Source organism: Scylla paramamosain, unplaced genomic scaffold (genome assembly GCF_035594125.1).
Source record: "Scylla paramamosain isolate STU-SP2022 unplaced genomic scaffold, ASM3559412v1 Contig6, whole genome shotgun sequence".
Taxonomy (NCBI): Eukaryota; Metazoa; Arthropoda; class Malacostraca; order Decapoda; family Portunidae; genus Scylla; species Scylla paramamosain.
This window is the reverse complement of record NW_026973671.1, coordinates 1,872,501-1,881,828: the sequence shown is the minus strand read 5'-3', so window position 1 is coordinate 1,881,828 and position 9,328 is coordinate 1,872,501. Positions and strand designations below refer to the sequence as shown.

Here is a 9,328-nt window from a genome sequence, read left to right as displayed (position 1 = left end):
GTGTTTTGTACATTGAAGAGAAGGATGGACGGCTCTCTGTGCTTTATAATAGAGACCGGGGACGTCTATGCACTTTAAAGGGGAAGATAGGGCCCTTAGCATATTCTGAAGGGAGGAATGTCTTTCATTCGGGGTTAAAGGGAAGGATGGGCGGCCATTTTATCTTCAAAGGAAAGAATTGTTGTTGTTTCATATACTTTAAAAAGAAAGATTCAGTGTGTTTACATGCTTTAAAGACAAGAAATTACAGGTAGGATTTTTTTATTATTTATTATTATTATTTTTACAAATCTGTTGATCTCGTTATTTACTTTGCCTTTTATATATCTATTTTCTTAACTATTTACTTATTTATTTATCTACTTATTTATTTTATTTGTTTATTTATTTATTTATTTATTTATTTATTTTCTTTATCTAACTTTTTACGTATTTAGTTATCTATATTTATTCATTTACTATTTTTTTTAGCAACGCTCGCCAACAGAAGCAATTAGTTTCTTTGACACGTGTTACTTATTTTCAACTGCAGACGATTCTCCTGACTACAAATTACGCAAGAGGCACAAAAATATTTAAACTGCTCGAGCACTTGATTTGCTGTCAGAGCTGTCCTTCAAAATTATAATCTACACTTGTGCTAGACATTTGATTAAGCTTGAGGAGAAGACATGGCAAGACACAAACCTAAAAGAGAAGGAAAAAAGAGTCTGCTATACTGCTATACTATATACACTGCTTTGATCCACACACCACGAAAACACCCACCTCAAAACTCATCTCTGATCATGATATTTGTAACCTGCACGATCCTTTCAACCTTTTTCGATGTGGTTCGTGTGTACTTGTGTAATAAAAAAAAAAAAGGTAAAAGCAAGAGTTCCACCTGCGACAAAGAGGGGAGAAGATAAAAGCAAGCGATCCAGCAACCAGGAAGAGGTGATAAGATAAAGCAAGACATCACACAACAGGAACAGGTATCGAGGTAAAAACAAGAGATTCAGCTAAAAAGGACAGGTAACGAGAAAGATAAAGCAAGAAACCCAGTAAAGAGAAACAAGTGACAAGAAAGTTGAGAGCAAGAAATCCACCTAACAGGAAAAGATAACCTCAACCTCACCTTTACCTGGAAGAAAGAATAAAGCGAGAATACCAACAAGAACATCGATTCAGAAATAATTGTAAGGAAACTGTTGAATATGAAGTAATAGAGAAGGATAACAGCGAAAGATCACGTCTCCGCTGTGAGGTGATGAGGACCTTGTTTACGGCGCCACAAATATGATTACGCTCGTGTTGTGTGCCCGGGTCGCCCCTCCTGGCTCGGTGAAAGGCTTCGAGTATCAATTTTGCCTCCCTCTCATCGCGGTCCCAACACGCGGCTCCTCTTCTACTGTCGTCTTGCAGTGAGAGACTTTTAGTGCTGTTTGTGAAGGGGGGAGGAATCGGGGGAGCCAGGGAAAGGTTACTGTTTACAATGACACATCAGAATAGAATTTGGCTTGTACTTTCATCTTTCAGTGCCAAGTATGTTCTTGTTGTTGATGATGGTGGTGGTGATGGTGGTGGTGGTGGTGGTGGTGTTGCTGGTACAAATACATTTTTCTTTCTCTGTATACTGAGTGGTCTTTCTTCCCTTTTCAGCTGAAGAGAACGGTGGGTCTTTACGTCAGGGAGAAGAAAGTCCGTCCTTCACTGTGTTGTCCCCCACGATGACTGCCATTCCCTTCTTTGACATCATAAGATTTCTCAAGATGTGACAGACTTGGACACACACACACACACACACACACACACACACACACACACACACACACACACACTGTGGTGTCTATTAAATGGTCCAGCCTTCCATACATTGCAGAGCGTTAAATCGGTTAGTTAAAGCGGAGGTGGATATGTGACATGTGTGAAACGAAATAGCTCGTTTGCTAAGAAACTGCCCTTTTAAAAGGATGCAGTATCTGACTCAAGCAATCACCATATTCCTGTGAAGCACACAAAAGCAGTTTAGCAAGATGTACTACTTCTCGTGAATTTACTTTTCGATCACTACATACTTGCTATTTAAAGACCTGAACAACCATACGACCTAAACAAGATAACTGGTCTTCACACGCACTTGAGCTCGCCGTTTCTACTGGGCAGGGAGAGGCGGGAGCATAGTCACTTGGTACTGGAGCGGAAGGTAATCAGGTCGCATTGGCCTCAGGTCAGATGATCCTCAAGGCAGATTGGCCTGAGTGTAAATAAGCCGCAGGACGTTTGGTTCTCGAAACACTTGGTACTCAAACCACTTGGTCTCTAAAATGTCTCAGAGTGATTGTAATTAGGGAAAAGTGTACCAAGTGGGAGTCAAACGGTTAAACATCAATTATACAGCTTTGTGACTCGTCTCTGATCGCCGCCACACACACACACACACACACAGACACACACACACACACTCAGGGCGGTGAAGCGGGTGGAAGTGCATTGTTATTACCTCCATACACCACGGTATCCTTAGCGCCCCTCCAAGCCTTGCCCCTAGACTCGGGTGTGTAGGAGGAAGAGGAGGAGGAGGGGCAAGGAGGAGTATGGGTACCATTCGCCCCAGTACCAAGTGACTGCAAACCAAGAGAGGTGAGCCTGGCAGTAATGGTTGCCATAGCTAAACTTCTACTGTTTCTCCTCGCACTGTAAATTTAGGAACATATTTCTGGCAGGCGTCCACGGTGCCACCAAGGAAGCCAAGGGTGCTGCCTGGATGGGTTCATCACTTTGGCTGGCATGCCTGTCACCTCTCCAAGGTTGCCACGAAAAGTAAAACGTGTTTTACGGATCATCGTTACATTCCAGCGCCTCTTAATTGCCTACGAAATGTTTACTTAACCTCTACACGCCAAGAAATGAGACTTCAGTTCATAATCGTACATGAGGAGAATAATATTTTGAAATCCGCGCCATGACGTCACAGCAGAGTCATCCTGCGCGCGCAGGCCAGTGTGTGCGGCGGTATGTTTGTTTTGTGTGTCGTGTCAATGGTATGTGAATTTCTGACGTTTTATTAGTTATTTTCCCAACCATGGTGCGTGACATGGTGGCGGGAGGTGTAATGGTGTACAGCGCGATGGTGAGACATGGTGGTAATGGTGCAGAGCGAGGAAATGCTGAAATTACTGGTGGTGGCAGGGAGGTGTAGGCGTGGCGGCAGGACGGTGTAGTGATGATGACTTCCTTGGCAAGTACGAACCACTCCTGCCCGGCTATCAGCGACGCCGTCTGAGTGGTGAGTGTACACTGTGTGTGTGTGTGTGTGTGTGTGTGTGTGTGTGTGTGTCTAAATGTGTTTTATACAGGATGACCCAAAATCTGGACACATCAATATTATTTTACATTTTTTTTTTTGTTCATATCTTGACTATGAGTGTCAAAAGAAGAACCAATTGACTTGATAGTACTGAGTGGACACGAGGAGTGATCATAATGCAGGCAGACATTATCGAACAAGAATGAATGAAAGATAATGATTAAAAGATACATTTTCCGTGTGTCCAGACTATTGGCTCACTGAACATGTAATCGTTTTAGACACACAACACAGAAGAAAGGGAATGATTCAAACAAATACTGCTATGTTATATCCATTGCAAGGAAGAGGAGCGAGGATAATATGCCAAATGTTTTCCGAGTGGCAGGGTGGAGGAGGCCTTGTGTAGTTTTAAGTGTTCCTAGACCACTCCACTCACAAGCCCCAGACCACCTGTTGTGGAGGTGATGGGAGTGGCAGCTGATGTGGGCTTGGATTTCTGGCTCACTAAATTATTCCCTTCACAAGTGTTTGTACTGGCATTCAGGCAGCTTGTTCTATGCGCCTCAAAGTGTTCATAACACTGCAAACATAACATAACAGAGAGAGAGAGAGAGAGAGAGAGAGAGAGAGAGAGAGAGAGAGAGAGAGAGAGAGAGAGCGACCCATCACTGACGCGCGCTTGTCATAGCAAAGGCCAGTGTTTCTCAGAGTGCGTGCCGCGGCGTCCTGGGGTGTCACACACAGTGCCCAGGGGTGCCATACCATTATCATGAATTTTGTCATTGCTAGATCGTCGCAACGTACATTTATCAAACCGTCTGCAGAAGTCGGCATAAAATTCTCATTGTAAATAGGAACTTATTTTAATAAATTTGGTCAGCTGATGCCGTTTTAATTTTGCCAGTGTTACGATTTTGCCGCTAGATCTGGCTTAGACCAATGTTTGATGTTCTTTTCAGGGTAGAGTAGTCTCATGTGGTACAATGAAAAAAAAAAAATGCGGGCATAATAAGCAAAGCAAGGAAAAAATCAAACTTAGCATAGCCTAATCTAATATAACGAGGAAAATATGTAAAAAAAAAAAAAAGAAAGCAAATAAACTCACATTAGAGATACAAAAAAGAGAGAGAAAAATGTACAAAGAACAAGCCGCAGGAACCAGCGTGCGTGAGATTCATTATATTGAATTCCGGTTGTCGTATTTAATGTGTATTGTTTCCCAAGTTGATTTCATACACGGCTTCACACACACACACACACACACACACACACACACACACACACACACACACACACACACACACACACACACTTAAAAGGTCGCAGGATGTGTAATCCGCTTGTCTGGCGCTGAATGGAAGTGAATAAAGAAGTTCACTGGAGCGGACATTTATCACTGTTTCCTTGGTGATATTCTGAGTAATCTTAGTAAGGCCTACGGCTGCCCATCTCTCTCTCTCTCTCTCTCTCTCTCTCTCTCTCTCTCTGGTAGCATTAATTATGGGCTTCAGTGTGCTGTACGGTTGATGAAAGCAGTTATACGTACTGTTCTAGGGAGAGATTCAAGGAGCGTTTATCTGTACTCAGAGAGGATTGTGTACTAGAGATGTATCGGATGTCGAATTTCAGACATCCGCGGGTGCGGATGTATATGCGGATGCCATTTTGTGGATGCAGATGTGGATGCGGATATCAGTCTCTGCTAAATGCGGATGCAAATGCGGATGTGGATGTTTTTACGTCAAACGCTCAGACCAAGAGGACAAAAAAAAAAAGCCTGCTTCAGTGTCAGACCATGCAGACAGCAGGAGAAGTAACAAATAAAACAAGGTGTGAGAACCCAAATACTGCCAAATGAGTTGGAATGGTGTCTCAGTAGTTGATGCTTCTCTCTTTGAAAGTATTTAATTCATAGGAAGACGGAAATACAGACGCAGGAAGGGAGTTCCAGAGTTTACCAGTGGAAGTAAAGTGGAAGTACTTTTTGTTATAATAAAGTTTTATGAGGAGTTTCAGCCACACATTTTGTGCGTTACCAGGATGCGGGACGTGGACTCAACTCGTCGTGCATCGCACCGACCACTTTCCCCAACCTCCACCCTTTTGAAAGTGGTTAACTATAAATCTATAACCAACTGGTTGAACTGATAATATAAACACATATATATTACTTAATTTTTAAAGTTCAAGATGGGCAAGTTTCTTTTCAAAAACAGTAGCTTATCTACCTTTTCTGGCAAAAGCCGATTGCGTTTAGCGTCATATATCAAGGCAGCACTACTAAACAGCTGCTCACTAGGGACGCTGCTTGGTGGACAGGAGAGATACTGGCAAGCTACCTTTGCCAAATCAGGGTAGACTGTCTTCATTGTCTTCCACCATTGCAAACTATCTTGACTTGTTCTACTTATTCTTTTCTCCCTGTGATGTTTCTCAATATCTTTTATGAGTAAAGATACAACAGATGAGTTTTCTGCTTCATCATCACTGCTGGAGGCAAGAATAGAGGTCACTGCTCCATCTAATGTTCCACAGGTGGAAGGTGTTTCACTCATATCATCTCTTCTTCGTTTCCTTCTTGGTTCTTCATCTTCCTCTTCTAGAATAGTCGTCTGACGAAGCTCCTCACATACTCTGGCAAGTGATGATTCTACTTGATCAGTGACGTGAGACGAAGAAAAGAATTTACTCTTGTATCCTGGGTCAATATATGTTGCAATTCTGTAAAAATCTTCATTTTCAATCCAAGAAAATCTTATGTGCACAGATTTCAAGTGGTTTTTCAAAGATGTAGTTCCACGTCCCTCTCGTGAATAATCTTTCTTGCACAACAGACACTGTGCTAGGTCACTTGACTTACTCATGAAATATTTCCACACTTCACTGCTGTGTGACGCCATTCTTCAGCTGCTCCAGCAGTCAGCACACAGAGCAATAAGGCTTTGTAAACTTGATTATAATATCCTTTTAAACACAAACACTGGCACACTGTTTATCAGCGCGGAGCAAGCAAGGAAGGAGCACTACTTCTTACTTCGAAGGCAAACTCTTACCAAACTGATGACCTGCCACAGTACTATGTAGGACTTAGGTTCAGAAATGTTCACAATGCCAGTTTACTACTTATGGATCAGTATTATAAATTTTCGAGATGCTTAGCAAATGTGAAAAGAAAATTACTTTATTCTAATACTTCATTGCATTAAATTCTAGTAAGAAATACATCGAAAAGCCCTCTATAATAGTATTGATAATAATAATAATAAAACAATAGCTAATATTACACTTCCTCTGTGAAAATCTTTTCATCGGCAACTCACTATACCAGGGGAAACAGGCCACGACAGGAACACTCATGCGATAAGAAGAGCTCAGCGCTGTTGGTTCATATTTTTCAATATTATCATTTGTATAATTATGGAAACATTCGCAATAAATGTGTTTAAGGAGGAAGCACTGAATTCTATCATGTGAAATGGGAATAAAGTGTAACAATGTACGACATTACTCAGCCACACCACACACGCATTACAATCTCTCTCTCTCTCTCTCTCTCTCTCTCTCTCTCTCTCTCTCACCACCACCAGCATTAAGGCATCGGGAGTTGGGGTGAAGGTAACAAGCAAGGGTGATGAGCCTCCTCTCCATCTCCCTCTTCATCCCTCACACACACACACACACACACACACACACACACACACACACACACACACACACTGAGTCACTCATCAGTCGTTACGAAGTTTGTAACATTCCACCATTCACAGTTTGCTATTTATTTACTATGTATTTGTACTTCATAGTCACTATGTAAAATTCGCTGCCTCCCCCTGTCCTTCCCCTAAATTCTAGACACATGACGCTGTGTAAGTTTGAGGGGAAATGAATACGTGGTATTATTTGCTTTAGTTTTACTAGATAATTAATTTATTAGACACACATCAATAAATTTACTCCACATTTGTAAGCTTTGTCTGAACTGTAAGTCTGTCACCACCAGGCAGTACTCTGCGAGTCTGTCACTGCGTGTCTGTCACTGCGTGTCTGTCACTGCGAGTCTGTCACTGCGAGTCTGTCACTGCGTGTCTGAACTGTAAGTCTGTCACTGCGTGTCTGTCACTGCGAGTCTGTCACTGCGTGTCTGTCACTGCGTGTCTGTCACTGCGAGTCTGTCACTGCGAGTCTGTCACTGCGTGTCTGAACTGTAAGTCTGTCACTGCGTGTCTGTCACTGCGAGTCTGTCACTGCGTGTCTGTCACTGCGAGTCTGTCACTGCGTGTCTGTCACTGCGAGTCTGTCACTGGTCTGTCACTGCGTGTCTGAGTCTGTGTCTGTCACTGCGAGTCTGTCTGTCACTGCGAGTCTGTCACTGCGAGTCTGTCACTGCGTGTCTGTCACTGCGAGTCTGTCACTGCGTGTCTGTCACTGCGTGTCTGTCACTGCGAGTCTGTCACTGCGAGTCTGTCACTGCGTGTCTGAACTGTAAGTCTGTCACTGCGTGTCTGTCACTGCGAGTCTGTCACTGCGTGTCTGTCACTGCGAGTCTGTCACTGCGTGTCTGTCACTGCGAGTCTGTCACTGCGTGTCTGTCACTGCGTGTCTGTCACTGCGAGTCTGTCGCTGCGTGTCTGTCACTGCGAGTCTGTCACTGCGAGTCTGTCACTGCGTGTCTGAACTGTAAGTCTGTCACTGCGTGTCTGTCACTGCGAGTCTGTCACTGCGTGTCTGTCACTGCGAGTCTGTCACTGCGAGTCTGTCACTGCGTGTCTGTCACTGCGTGTCTGTCACTGCGAGTCTGTCACTGCGTGTCTGTCACTGCGAGTCTGTCACTGCGTGTCTGTCACTGCGAGTCTGTCACTGCGTGTCTGTCACTGCGAGTCTGTCACTGCGTGTCTGTCACTGCGTGTCTGTCACTGCGAGTCTGTCACTGCGAGTCTGTCACTGCGTGTCTGTCACTGCGTGTCTGTCACTGCGAGTCTGTCACTGCGTGTCTGTCACTGCGTGTCTGTCACTGCGAGTCTGTCACTGCGAGTCTGTCACTGCGTGTCTGTCACTGCGTGTCTGTCACTGCGTGTCTGTCACTGCGTGTCTGTCACTGCGTGTCTGTCACTGCGAGTCTGTCACTGCGTGTCTGAACTGTAAGTCTGTCACTGCGTGTCTGAACTGTAAGTCTGTCACTGCGAGTCTGTCACTGCGTGTCTGTCAATGCGAGTCTGTCACTGCGTGTCTGTCACTGCGTGTCTGTCACTGCGAGTCTGTCACTGCGAGTCTGTCACTGCGTGTCTGTCACTGCGAGTCTGTCACTGCGTGTCTGTCACTGCGAGTCTGTCACTGCGAGTCTGTTACTGCGAGTCTGTCACTGCGAGTCTGTCACTGCGAGTCTGTCACTGCGTGTCTGTCACTGCGAGTCTGTCACTGCGAGTCTGTCACTGCGAGTCTGTCACTGCGAGTCTGTCACTGCGTGTCTGTCACTGCGAGTCTGTCACTGCGTGTCTGTCACTGCGTGTCTGTCACTGCGAGTCTGTCACTGCGAGTCTGTCACTGCGAGTCTGTCACTGCGTGTCTGTCACTGCGTGTCTGTCACTGCGTGTCTGTCACTGCGAGTCTGTCACTGCGTGTCTGAACTGTAAGTCTGTCAGCACTAGGCAGTACTCTGCGAGTCTGTCACTGCGTGTCTGTCACTGCATGTCTGTCACTGCGAGTCTGTCACTGCGTGTCTGTCACTGCGAGTCTGTCACTGCGAGTCTGTCACTGCGTGTCTGTCACTGCGAGTCTGTCACTGCGTGTCTGTCACTGCGAGTCTGTCACTGCGAGTCTGTCACTGCGTGTCTGTCACTGCGAGTCTGTCACTGCGTGTCTGTCACTGCGAGTCTGTCACTGCGAGTCTGTCACTGCGTGTCTGTCACTGCGAGTCTGTCACTGCGTGTCTGTCACTGCGAGTCTGTCACTGCGTGTCTGAACTGTAAGTCTGTCACTGCGAGTCTGTCACTGCGTGTCTGTCACTGCGAGTCTGTCACTGCGTGTCTGTCACTG

The 9,328-nt window shown here is 45.0% G+C and overlaps 1 protein-coding gene across 3 annotated transcripts in view; it reads left to right on the top strand.

The window, feature by feature from the left end:
- The first annotated feature begins 452 nt into the window (after nt 1-452).
- The window catches only part of LOC135096728 (uncharacterized), a 171,018-nt gene continuing 162,142 nt past the window's right edge, over nt 453-9,328 (top strand). Inside the window, exons 1-2 of one of the 3 annotated variants that reach the window (XR_010264967.1) lie at nt 453-2,625; nt 2,709-3,271. The gene's annotated coding sequence lies outside the window, so the exon portion shown is untranslated. Of the gene's footprint in view, nt 3,272-9,328 lie in introns of all 3 variants that reach the window. The other 2 variants (XM_063998463.1, XR_010264968.1) reach the window with 2 other exon arrangements.